Consider the following 13,820-nt stretch of genomic DNA (forward strand, 5'->3'; position numbering starts at 1 on the left):
AGAAGAAGCTAACCATAGAATTTCACTCATATGTGGGATATAAAACTTAAACTCGTAGACACAGACATCAGTATGGTGGTTACCAGAGGGAAGGGGATGGCAGGTAGTAAAGGATAAAGGGGCCAAATATATGTGACAGGAAATTATTTGACTATTTGGTGGGCACACAATGCAATATACAAATAATGTGTCACACAAAAGTACACTTGAAACCTATTTGATCCTATTAACTAATGTCACTCCAACAAATTTAATAAAAAAGAAAAAAAATGAACATATGCTCATACGATGTTCAGAAATATCTTTTCAGTGCAACAAAAAGAAATCAGAGTAATATTAGATGTTACTGAAGAAATACTGAATAGATGAGAATCTTAATTGAATACTGGGCGATAAGTTAGCTCTGTGTCAGAGACAGAGAAATTTGAAAATCTAATGAAATGAAAAACATTAAATATGGTAATAACTAGTAAAAATATATTCATTAAAATCATGTACAAAAGTGTTCATAGCAGCTTTATTTATTATATCCTCAAACTAGTAAAATATATCAAAACTACACAAAATATTCTGCACATTTCATTACTTAAGGTAATATATAAGGATTTGGATTCTGCTGTCTTGAGAGTATATCTGCTCACAATTGTTCTAGATTCTAATAATTTCCCACACGTATTTCAATATGTAGAATTTTAAAATCACAAATTTCACTATGACATGCTAATACAATACAGAGCAAGGCCTCAAATGCAAGACTTCTAATGTTAACTTTAGTGTGTTTCTCCACCACATATTGATTATACTTCATCATGGAAAAGTAACACTCAACATGATTACTTGTGACAAAGTGTATTTAATTTTTAACATTTCAAGAGCTGTGTCTTATTTATTGGGGTTTTTTCTAATTAGAAATAATCACTTGCGTATGTATTCTGATCTTGTCAGTGGTCTCAACCATCCCTGTCTCATGCCATGCCAAACTCTTTATCAAAGAGCTAGTACCCTACTTACATGAACGTTCCATTCCACCAAGAATGATGTTTCTTCTTATTTGTTAATAGACATTCTGTTACATAGCCTTCATTCACAGTAAATTCAGCAAAGCAAAAATAATTTTGTTTTTGCTTAATTCCTTTGCTTTTTTCATCCAGTCCCACAAATCCCCACCACTGTGACAGCTACTCTACATAGTAAAAGTTCATAAACGTTATCATGTCATCATAATAACCATTATGTAAGAAATGCAGTATAATAATTGGTTCGGTTATATGATGGCAGTTTACAGCTTGAGGAAATCAAGGATAAACATCTGAAAAGATGTTAATAACTATTTATATAAATAAACACTGTAATTTGTCATACATTCATTGGCGATAATTTAAGTGATGATTTCAAACCTGGCCAGTGGCAATTGGTTAGAGCATCTTCCCAATATACCAAAAGGTCATGGGTTTGATTCCTGATTTATACCCAAGAATTTGGTGCTTTATGTTATTATTTTAAATGCATAATGTTAAAACTATATAGTGTGTCTATTGCTGATAGAAATATAAAAATAGACTGAAATAGGCACATAGAAATATAATTTTTTTAAATTTATTTACTTTTTAAGTACATTTGTCTCTGCCTCCCCCCCACCACTTTCCCTTGTCCCCTCCCTCCTTCCCTCCCTCAGCTCTTCCTCTTTGGTTTTGTCCATGAGTCCTTGCTATATGTTCCTTGACTTTCCCCTTCCCTTCTCTATCCCTGCCCCCGCCCTTCCCTCTTGTCTCTGTTGATTTCTTTTCCTTTCAGTGTTGCTGGTCATATTTTCCTTGCATCTTTGCATTGTTGGTTAGGTTCTGCTTATAGGTGAGATCATATGGTATTTGTCTTTCGCCCCCTGGCTTATTTCGCTTAGCATGATGCTCTCCAGTTCCATCCATGCTGTCGCGAAGTTTAGTAGTTCTTTTTTTCTTCCTGCTGCGTAGTATTCCATTGTGTATATGTACCATGGTTTTTTGATCCAATCATCTACTGATGGGCATTTAGGTTGCTTCCAACACTTGGCTATTGTAAATTGTGCTGCTATGAACATTGGGGTGCATAGGTTCTTTTGTATTAGCGTTTTGGTGTTCTTAGGGTAAAGTCCCAGCAGGGGAATCCCTGGATCAAAAGGCAGTTCCATTTTCAGCTTTTTGAGGAAATTCCACACTGCTTTCCACAGTGGCTGCACCAGTCTGCATTCCCACCAACGCTGGACGGGGGTTCCCTTTTCTCCACAGCCTTGCCAGCACCTGTTGTTTGTGGATCTGTTTATGATGGCCATTCTGACCGGTGTGAGGTGGTACCTCTTGGTGGTTTTCATCTGCATTTCTCTGATGGCTAGTGATGCTGAGCATCATTTAAAATGCCTCTGGGCCCTCTGTATCTCCTCCTTAGAAAAGGATCTGCCCAGGTCCTTTGCCCATTTTTTGATTGGATCGTTTATCTTCTTGGAGTGGAGTCGAGTGAGTTCTTTATATATCTTGGAGATCAAACCTCTATCTGATGTATCATTAGCAAATATATTTTCCCATATGGTTGGCTCCCTTTTATATATTGGTAGTTTTAATTGTTTCTTGGAAAAAATGTTAGATATGCACTGGTAGGAATGCCAGGACAATATTGATAGTAAATATCATTGTCACATTCCTAACCTGAAAAGGAAAGCATTAAATAATAACGTATGATGCTTGCAATAGGTGTTTTTATAGTCTTTGTAAGTCAAAGAAAGTTTTTTTCTTTTCATCAGCTTTTAAAGTTTTTAAAATTTATTTGTTTTCAATTATGATGGGTATTTAATTTTATTAAAAGCTTAATTTTCTATAACTTAGGTATTTTTCTAGTTATATTTTGTAATATATTTCCAGTATGATTCTACTGTGGTCAGGGAAAAATACTCTAAATGAATTCAATCAACCTGAAAAATTTTGGAATTTTAAAATTATACAATATATTTTCAATTTTGGCTACATGCTACATTTACACTTAAAAGAGATGCAAATTCTGTAATTGTTGAGTGCAGTGTGCAATATATACACGAATTTTACCAATGCACCAATTGGTTTGTTAATTAATTGTTATTTAAATCTTCTATACATTTAAACTACATTTGTTTTTACCTACTTGTTCTATTAGTTGATAAGTGGATTCAAACTCTATCGAACAAGTTCTGGCAAATGTAGTTTAGGAATAGAAAAACTAACTAGGAAGCTTCAATTAGGTCTCCTGAGTGAATCCTAGGCCATACAATGCCGGAGCCTTGCATCGAGTTCTTATTTATTCAAAGGGTAATATGTTTTCCACTTGCTGTATATAAGATCCCTTGATATGAAACTCTGAAAGGAAAAAGGGACTTGTGAGAAGATTCAGGAGTCTAACCACCCCATGAGTTCCTAACATATTTACAAGAAACACTTCTCAATTCTCCAAAATATGTCATCTTGGTTGTATATTGCTTAGTAGAATTCTCATTAAAAAAAAACTTGAAGAAAAAGACATGTGGTGGGATGGGAAGTGGATGAAATGGGTAACGATGGTGAAAAGGTAAAAACTTTTGGTTTAAAATAAATAAGTCCTGGGGATGTAATGTACAGCATGGTGACTACAATTTATAATATTGTATTGTGTATTTGAAAGTTACTTAGAGAGTGGATATTAAAAGTTCTCAAAAAAGAAAGGCACTGCAAGTATGTGTGGAGAAGTATGTTAAGTAGGTTTATTGTGGTGATTATTCCACACAATATACATATATTAAATCATATATATACCTGGAACTAATATAATGTTATATATCAATTAATCTCAATTTAAAAAAGACTTAGTGACTGAAAAAGACGAAAAAATTTTAAAGCACTTATAATTTTTTAAATTTTTTTTATTCATTCACACTGGATAGCTATTGTTGTGTTGGTTGTTGTAATTTTTTTTTAATTTATTTTTGGAGAGGGGAAGGGAGGGAGAAAGAGAGGGAGAGAAACAATGTGTGGTTGCATCTTGCTCACCCTCTACTGAGACCTGGCTTGCAACCCAGGCATGTGTCCTGCACTGGGAATCGAACCGGTGACCTTTTGGTTCACAGGTCAGTGCTCAACCTACTGAGCCACACCAGCCAGGGCATAAAAAATTCATAATTATTTTTAAAAAGTATGGTTTACCAATACCTTATATATTGAACTTATTATTAAATATTACCTATATTTTTATAGCTGCATAAATCTTTAATATTTTCAACGTGGTTAACAAAATGAGCTTTAGAATATCTTGAGTACTAACACAAGTTAATGTAAAGATCAACATGTTAACAGAAGTTAGTCCAAGACCATCAAATGTTATCACTTCAAAGGAGTGTTATTCCTGGTTATTTCCGCTTACATACCACTTCTCTCTCCAACACTAAAAATCTCCAGGGGCTGTCTCGTTGGCTCTGCTTGTTTGGCACCAATGGCAATACTTGCAAATAAATCTGTACACATCAACGAGCTGATGAAGTTCAATATTCCAGATGGCAGTTCTTCAAAATGTCTTTGGGGATTTTATTCACAGAAGAAATTTTCAGAAGAAAGCAACCCAAGAGGTGGTGAGACAAAGAAGTGTAGGTGTCACAACTGATGATGTGCTGTGTATAAGGCAGTGAGCGTGCATCACAACTGAAATCTGTTAGTTTTCTCAAAAGATGTTATTAACATAATAAGATGTTAGATTTGGAATATCAGGAAAATGCAAAGGGAATAATCAAATTCAACAAATCTGGATTTTGAAAAAAAAAAGGAAACAGTAAAAATTAAAAAAAAAAGAAGAGCTTGAGTGGCTGTTACTGAGAGAATGCAGAAGGATGAACAGAATTCAGAATCTCATATATGGTTAGATACCTCAATTATATAAATATTATTAGATGGTAAAGGACACTGGTTTTCTTTTTTTCCTTTTCTTTGTAAACAATGTTTTTGAAGTCATTTCCTCCCTTGATTAAAGTAGGTTATGTTGATTGTAAGAAATCTAGAAACTGAAGAAATGTTAATGACAATAAATTCACCATAATCCCCAATAAGCACAGTTAATAGTTTGTAATACATACTGTCAGTCTTTTCCATATATATATATATATATATATATATATATATATATATATATATGGAAACTATATATATATATATATATATATATATATAGTTTTAAAAAGCCAATTTAATCACACTATACACACTATACCAAATACAAGACAATTTATTTCTCCTAAGTGTTCTGATTCATGGTTTGAGCCCTTCTCACTACTTTGCCCCCATCTTGGGTAGCAGGAAAAGAAATATAAAACTAAAACATTCTGTCTCTCAGATTCCCTGTTCCCTTACTCATCACCTGTCCTGCTCATTTTATTAAAATTACGTATCTCCTCAATAACCTCCTCCCATCCTGCTTTATTTTTAATCTTTTTTACAGTTTTTTATCATTATCTAACTCTTTATATTTTGCTTATTGTTTTCTCTTTTCCATATTTCTCAACCTCAACAAGAATATAATTCCCATAGGGAAGGACTTTTGTAATTGTTTTTCACCCTTGTGTCCACAGTACCAAGATAAGTGGCTTTTACAAAACAGGTCCTCAATCCATCTTTGATTAAATGAATATGAATGAAGTATTGATTTGGCCAAAACTTTTGTTAGTTTTTTTCTATAAGATGGTTCTAGTAGGACTTAGTTGTCTTTAACATCATTTGAAACATTTTTGTTAGATTGTATTGTGACAGCTGTCATATCAGCGTGCACTTAAAACATATATCAAAATTGGTGAGTTTTTGTGTAGCCATTTTAATATTGAAGATGGAAGAAAACATGCAACATTTTTGGCATATTATGTTTTATTATTTCAAGAAAGGTAAAAATGCAACTGAAACACAAAATAAAGATTTGTGCAGTGTATGGAGAAGATGCTGTGACTCACCGAATGTGTCAAAAGTGATTCGCGGTTTCATGCTGGAGATTTCTCTCTTGACAATGCTCCATGGTAGGATAGACCAGTTTAAGTTAATACCAATCAAATCAAGATATTAATTAAGAACAATCAATGTTATACCATTTGGGAGAGAGCCAGCATATTAAAAATATCCAAACCAATAAAATTATTGGTGAAAATAAAAAATGTGTCTCTCACTTTAGAGGAAAAAAAGACATATGGACTTTTTGGCCAACCCAAAACTATATGGTTTGGGTTTCATAGGAATAAAGAAACTTCAGCTCTCTGTCCTCTGCATCCTATGTCATCTTTTCTCCTGAACTGGGACTGCTCTTGACAGCCCATGACCATACTTATCTGTCCTGGCCTTGAAAGCACAGCTCTAAATGGTTTCTTGTTCCTGGCCCAGAATTTTTTAGTCTTCTTCAAATCTTGGTATGTGTGCATTTGGTCATTGTGGCAAGAAAACTTCTACATCCTCTGAAAGACACTTGGCAAGCCTTAGTGAAGTTGGCAGGAGGGGCCATGTTACTTTGGTCTCCTTTCATTCGCTAACCTCCTTCAGCCACCTTCACACTTGCAATGCTATGCCATTTAGGTAAGGGAATCAAACTGAGGATTCGTGTTACCTAGTATTTACATGTGGCTTTAATGTGTTCTAAAGCCATGCTATCCAACATGATAACCACTGGCCACATGCTGCTATTGAATACTTGAAACATGGCTGGTATGAATTGAGATGAGCTGTATGTAAAGAAGCACATTAAATTTCAAAAACAATAATAAAAATGTAAAATGTCTGAGTAGTTTTGTGTTAATTATATATTTAAATAATATTTCTGTTACATTGGATTAAATAAAATATATTATTAACACTAATTTCATCAGTTTCACTTTAGTTTTTCATGTGGGGACAAAGTTGAAAGTACAGCTATAGCTGGCATTTGTAGCTTCCATGATGCTTCTATTGGTCAACAATGTTCTAAAGCTCCTTGCACCCATCACTGAGAGAGAGGAAAACAGCATACTGGTTCTCCCTAGCACTCCTTCCTTGGATAAAGAAGATGCTAGAGACAAATTAGGTCCGACTATAGGCTCTCCTTCTTTCTGGTAGTTTCTGTCTTTAGGTTAGTGCAGCCAGAAGTTCTTTTTGGGCAAAATAATGACCTGCTCTAAATTTATGGAAAAAAAACCCTATTATTTAAGTTTTCAAGTTTAGTCTTTAATATGCCCAAATATAGAAAATGATTTTCCCTTTCTTTCCCACAAAACCTGGCTTTCAAGTTTTATTGTGTTTGACAATCAAAGCTTTGAAGTAGCTTGGATCCTCTTGTTGGTATCTGTCTTGCCTCTGAGGCACCAAGATCTTATCCTATGTTTTTACGTGTGGGTATCACATATATGTGGTATATACTATATATATATATATATGATAAGAATATATAGACTACAATTTTGTAAGAAAAAACACTGTTATTGTTACATAGGCATTTAATTTTTTATTTAATGAGTCTTTTGTAATATGCATTTTTCTCTTTAAAATGTAGTATGACTAGAGGATAAAAGTAGGACTTTCTGGAAGGAAGATACAAGTGAATATCATGATTGTCAAAGAAAAAGTTTCAAACTGCACCTGTGAACTTCTCCCTTTATCCACCCACAATAGGCTGATTCTTCATTACCCTACACTCTCAATCTCCAAATTGACTGATATTTCTAGTAGAAATAGCACTTGAAAGATACCAGAAATGGCTTATTTGTGCTTGGTTTGAATGAATCCAGACATTTTGTCAGCCTCTAGAGTGTTCTCTGAGGGTTGCTTTCTGATCATAAACATTTCTCCTCAGAACACCAACACTGTGGATTCGTGTGCTTTAGGTAGATGCTCACCTGCTCAAGCAGTAAACTCTCTATACTGCGGTATGAATATTTCATTGTTATCTTCTATCAACACACAAATGGAAATTTGAATGGCAGTGGAAGGAGGCTCAGAGGAAAAGAAAGTGACCTGGGAAGCTAGCTTATGAGCGGAACTTTCTAGTTGTGTTCCAGGGCAGGCAGAGGGCAGCACCAATGGCCTAGCTTTCTGAGCAGAGGGGCATGGAGAGAGGAGCAAATAAGGAAACACAGGGTCTAAGAACAGGGGCCCCTAAAACATGTTCTTTCCTAGACCTGGTGCTTGGTCCCGACTGCCAATTCAACCATGAATGAGGAACAATTGCCCTTTTTTCCCCCATTAATAAATACATCAGTTCCCACTCCCCTTATCTGCAGCATTGCTTCCCATAGTTTTAATTACCCACAGTTGACTAGGGCCAAAATCATTAAATGGAAAATTCCTTAAATAAATAGTTCATAAGTTTTAAATTGCATACCATTCTGTGTAGCATGATGACATTTTTTGCTATTTGCTCCATCCTATCCTGGATGTGAATCATCCTTGTCCAGAGTCTCCACACTGCATAAACTCCCCTTCCATGAGTCACATAATAGCCATCTGGGTTATCAGGAAGAGTGAGAGAGAGACACATTCACCTGAGTTTTATTACTGTATACTGTCATAATTGTACTATATTATTATGTTATTGTTGGTAATTTTTTTACTGTGCCTGATTTATAAATTAAGCCTTATCATAGATATGTAATTTTAAGGAGAAAAGAGTGTGTATAAGGTTCTGTACTCTCTGTGGTTTCACACATTCGCTGGGGGTCTTAGAATCTATCCCATACAAATAATGAGATTTTACTATACACAAAATATTGTCTGAACAGAATGTAGAATAGAAGTGTCGAGAGGGTGCATGGAGATTGGCATGGGGAATTATTATTTAATAAATAGAGTTGCTATTTGGGGTGATGAAAAAGTTCTGGACAAGGGTATTGGTGATGGTCTCACAACATGCGAACGTAATTAATGCTGCTAAAATGCACAATTAAAGTTTGTTAAAATGGAAAATTTATGTTGTATATATTTTATAACTAAAAGGTTTTTCTTTTTTAAAGTGGTTGAGATTCATGGATGGCACATGCTAAGTGGTGAAAAACTTGGCAGTTGCTCATATAAAAGAAATGGGAACTGCAAAAGGGAAATGTCAAGGGAGGAAAAGATGCAGCAAATGCTTACAAGTGAATAGAGAGGAACAAACAGCATGTGAACCCTGTTTGTACCCCTGAGAGAGTTCAAGCTAAAATGACTGGAGGAACTCTCTCCCATCTAAAGTATTAAGGAAATAATTTACAATAGATTAAATATGACCTGAGGTGCCTGTAACATTTTAATGAGTGAACCTTATGTTTAGAAGAATACATTGAAACTGTATAATAGCAGCAGTACCAGATGTCTCTGCAACAAGAATAGTTTCTTAACACAATTTGGTTGATTTCAGGCTAGGAGGAAGGGAACCCATGAGTCCCTCTGATGTTTCAGATCTCACACTCTATATAGTATTAACTCTTACAGCTCCTGTCACATGTTGGAGCATCAATGAATTAAGTATGGTTTGACATCAGTTTTCAAATCATTGGATTTCTATTCCCAAAGTATAACTGACAATGTATCCATCTATTATGGCTCAATCAGTAAAAAAAAAAAATAATAATAATAATAATAATAATAATAAGATGAGAACATACACAAAAAAAGAGAAATAGGAGGATTACCTGGCAAAAAATAATAAATGAGATGATAAAACATATGGAAGAAAAACATTATCTTTTCACTCAAATAGTGGTTTCATTCTGGTGGCCCTCACACCAGCTAATAATTCCTACAAGCTTTAGGAGACACTGTTTTATTTGAGGAAAATGAGAAGTTTCTCCTATATGTTTTTTTTGTTTGTTTTTTTGTTTTGTTTTGTTTTTGGAAAGGTAACCAGAGACTGTCCTGGGTCTATTAATGCCAAACATTTGCAGGGACAACATTGTTTCCTTAAAATGAGTTTTAGAAGATTGTGAAGGACAGAATTGCTTGACAGAAAAATTCCATACTACAACTGCTGCCTTGACCAAATACTCTTGGATGCCACTTATAAAATATGTCAGGATAAAATTGACCATGCTAGTAAAGGGGTTTTGAATGATCATTCAAACATGATGATTTTGGATACAGGTCACCTGAAGACTGATATCACAAATGTGACTAGACCAAATAGAGAGAACGTTTCATGGCTTCCTCCTGTTCAATGACACAATTCTAAAGGTGCCAAAGGAAAACTGCAATCCCAGACAAATGGTGCTGAGAATAAGGTATGGGAACTGGAAAAGCCTCAGGACATATCATGATTCTCAAGACACAAGGTCACTCTCAAAAGAGTCTCCCAACTAGTAAGTGGAGAGCTCACCACAAATGCAAAGAGTTGCTTCCTGTATTACAACTATGTGCTTGAAATAGTGCTTTGCAAGATCAGTGCTGATTATAAACATACAAAATTTTGAGTCAGTCTTCATTACATATCTGGTGGAACTAAAAGACTTCCTGACTTAATCTTACTGTAGTTAGTATATTAGTGTTCTTACATGTTGTGAGAATTATTTTCCATTATTCAGTTTAGCTCAAGAGCATAAAGAATTTGGATGAAAATTATAACCAGATCATGACCAATTATTTAAGCTAAAAAAAAAAGTAATTGTTGAGGTTAAGAAAGGTGCAATAATTCTCTTCATATGACTTTTCACTGCTTGTGAACTGCATTAATAAGTTTAGCAAAAATCTATAAAAGCCAATTCATCAAAACAGGCGTTTGGACAATAAAAATTTAATTTCACATCAATAAAACTTTAGGTTTTAGATTTATTTAGGGCTGTTTGCAAATTTTTATTTAGTTTACTCTAACAGATGACAAGATAGGTCCCCCTCAGTGAGACCTCACCTAAACATATTTGCAAAAGCTTCCATATTTAAACTTGGAAGCTTTTGATTTGTGGCACTGAACAATGATCTACACAGGGCATCCTTCAAAAGCCTGACTGAGGTCTTCTGGTCCATTTGCTTGATATTCTTGTTTTATGAGTTTTTAAAATATATTTTATTTATTTATTTTTAGAGAGAAGGGATGAGAGGGGAAAAAGAGAGGGAGAGAAATATCGATGTGAGAGAAAAACATCGATCAGTTGCCTCTCATACGTACCCTGACCAGGGATCAAACCCACAACCAAAATACATGTCCTGACCAGGGAATCCAATTGGCAACATTTTGCTTTGTGAAACAATGCCCAACCAACTGAGCAATGCCAGTCAAGGCATTTTATGAATTTTGTAAGGGAAACACTTTTATGTCACAACCAAAACTTGTCTTGGTTACTAGACTGTAGCCATAATTGGGTAACAATCATTTAGATTAATTATTTGGGATTATACTTACTAAACCAGATCTAAATGAATCTTATCTTCTAGAATAATTTCACATTTGCATTTATCTGAACTGCAGAATGGATTTAAGTATTTTAGCTGTTAGGAAATATTTCATTTACTTAAACTTATCTTTACTCAGATATCCTACAGTAGTCATTTTACCTTTGAATTCACTTCAAACTATACCTGATTCATTCTGAATAAATTTTTAAATCAAAGTTAGATTCCATTAAGGTACTAACTTTAAATCTGAAAGAAAATGTATTAAAATTTTGAAGTTTGACAAGTTCATTAAAATTGGTGAGCGTGTATTGATACCTTTATTTATCAGTTTTTTATTTTTTGTGCTGGCATTTCCATAATATTTTGTTGTGTCACCTTTCTGGTTCATTGGGTTGCTACTATTTAAGCTTTTATGGACTCTACTTTTACAGTTTACTATATCTTGTAAAGCCTTTACCACATCTGTTTGGCCTGCAGTACTGGCTGTTTTTGGCAAGGTCATCTGCAGTGCACACCATAGAGTTGTGTGTGCCTTCTGAGTACCCATACATATCTTATTAATTGCTGAAGCAAGGGCAAAAACATCTTTGTCATCTTGGCATCTAGGAACTCCTTGCTTTTGCTGATTTGAAGCACTAACAATTCCATCCTTTCTACATGACTCTTCAATGTGAATAGACTCCAAGTGTCTCATCCAGAGCAGTAGAAATATTGGCATGAGGGGGAGAGCTTTGAAGATGTTCCATTTTGCCTAGTAAAATTACAACACTGGCTTGTTCTTGAAGTTCATCCATAATTAAGTGATCAGCTCTAGATAGGTTGGAAGTCAGCTTTGAGACTGAAGTACTGTTAGTACTGGATACTCTTTTCCCTGGGTAATTCTTGATGATGACCAATTCTGTCTTTTTTTTCTCTCCTTTTCTAACTCTTCATTGTTCTTAGCACTCTTCTAGACAAATATGAAGTTCACTGGCTGGTCCGCTGTGGGTTTTAATTTACAAAATGTTTTTCTGTCTGACGTGGTGTAGTTTTGAAATCCAAAAGTTGGCACAAAACCAGAAAAGAATTATTACCATACTTTATATCATTAAAAATAAGGGTATAAATGGCTTAAGTTATCATAAGAATCCAACAGTGGAATGACTGAATGGCCAAATAGGTGGTGGATCTTAGAGGAAACTCATTTGAATCAAGTTGCTAAAAACTCTGATTATGCCTTAAATCTCTCATTATATAATTAGAAAAGCATGATGCCTGTGTGTGATTCACTTGGCTATTAATATTGTTGTTTACACTTCCCTGTCTGTGGCTATAAAGACGACTCTGTAAATACAACAGATCTTGTATGCTTTTGGAGATAAGCCACCTAAATGCTTTGGGCTTTCTTCAGGATCATAATGTCCACTCTGGGGCTTAGCTTGGAAAGTATGTTTACATTTTCAATAATCCCATACAACAGAGCTAAATAGTTACCAAAAAATCTATTTGGCTGCTTTATTTATTTATTTATTTATTTAATATTGTATACATTTTTTGCAACTTACATTTTCACTGTTTGTAAGATGCATCCATGCAGATATATGTTTTTATTTTTTTAATTTTAATTTATTTTTTCAAATACATTTGTCTCTGCCTCCCCCACCACCACTTTCCCTTGCCCCCTCCCTCCTTCCCTCCCTCAGCTCTTCCCCTTTGGTTTTGTCCATGAGTCCTTGCTAAATGTTCCTCGACTTTCCCCTTCCCTGTCTTTTCCCCGCCCCCCTTCCCTCCTTCCCTCTTGTCTCTGTTGATTTCTTTTCCTTTCAGTGTTGCTGGTCTTATTTTCCTTGCATCTTTGTATTGTTGGTTAGGTTCCGCTTATAGGTGAGATCACATGGTATTTTTTTTATCAATAACCAATTCAGAGATTTTCTTCCACAGTCTTTGTCAGTCCATCCATTTGGTCTATAGATTGAATTCTTTCTACACCATTATAATTGAAATCAAACTAGAAAATACTGAAAGCTTTTCTTGGCAATATTTCTAAAACAAATTACTATTTGGAGTTAAATTTGTGGATTATGCTTGGCAGAAATCTGAAGGATAGTTAGAACCTTTTGAAGCTACATTAAATGACATTTTAATTTCAATCAATTTACTCCTTATTTTAATAAGGAATAAAAGTTTTTGTGTGTGTGTGTGGCCACTCATCCAAGTTAGCCAAGTTACGCTGATACCTCCTGCTTCTAGCCAAGATGGAGGTGTAGGTAGATATGCTTAACTTCCTTGCACAATCAAAAGAAGGGTAACAACTTATTTTAAAACAAAAACAACCAGAACTGCCAAAAAATTGAACTGTATGGAAGTCTGACAACTAAGGAGATAAAGAAGAAACATTCACCCAGACTGGTAGGAGGGGCAGAGATGGGCCACTGGGGCAGAGAGGACACATAGCGAGGTGGCAGCTGATGGATCAGGCAGTCCCACATTCACATGCAGATAAGCCAGGAGGTA

At 34.8% G+C, this 13,820-nt stretch overlaps 1 pseudogene; it reads right to left on the minus strand.

Annotated features, from left to right (window-relative positions):
* The window catches only part of LOC129063186 (meiosis-specific coiled-coil domain-containing protein MEIOC-like), a 61,454-nt pseudogene that overhangs the window by 39,957 nt on the left and 7,677 nt on the right, over positions 1–13,820 (minus strand).

The sequence above is a fragment of the Pteronotus mesoamericanus genome, unplaced genomic scaffold (genome assembly GCF_021234165.1).
Source record: "Pteronotus mesoamericanus isolate MK-2021 breed Mesoamerican mustached bat unplaced genomic scaffold, CSHL_Meso_final scaffold_85, whole genome shotgun sequence".
Classification (NCBI taxonomy): Eukaryota; Metazoa; Chordata; class Mammalia; order Chiroptera; family Mormoopidae; genus Pteronotus; species Pteronotus mesoamericanus.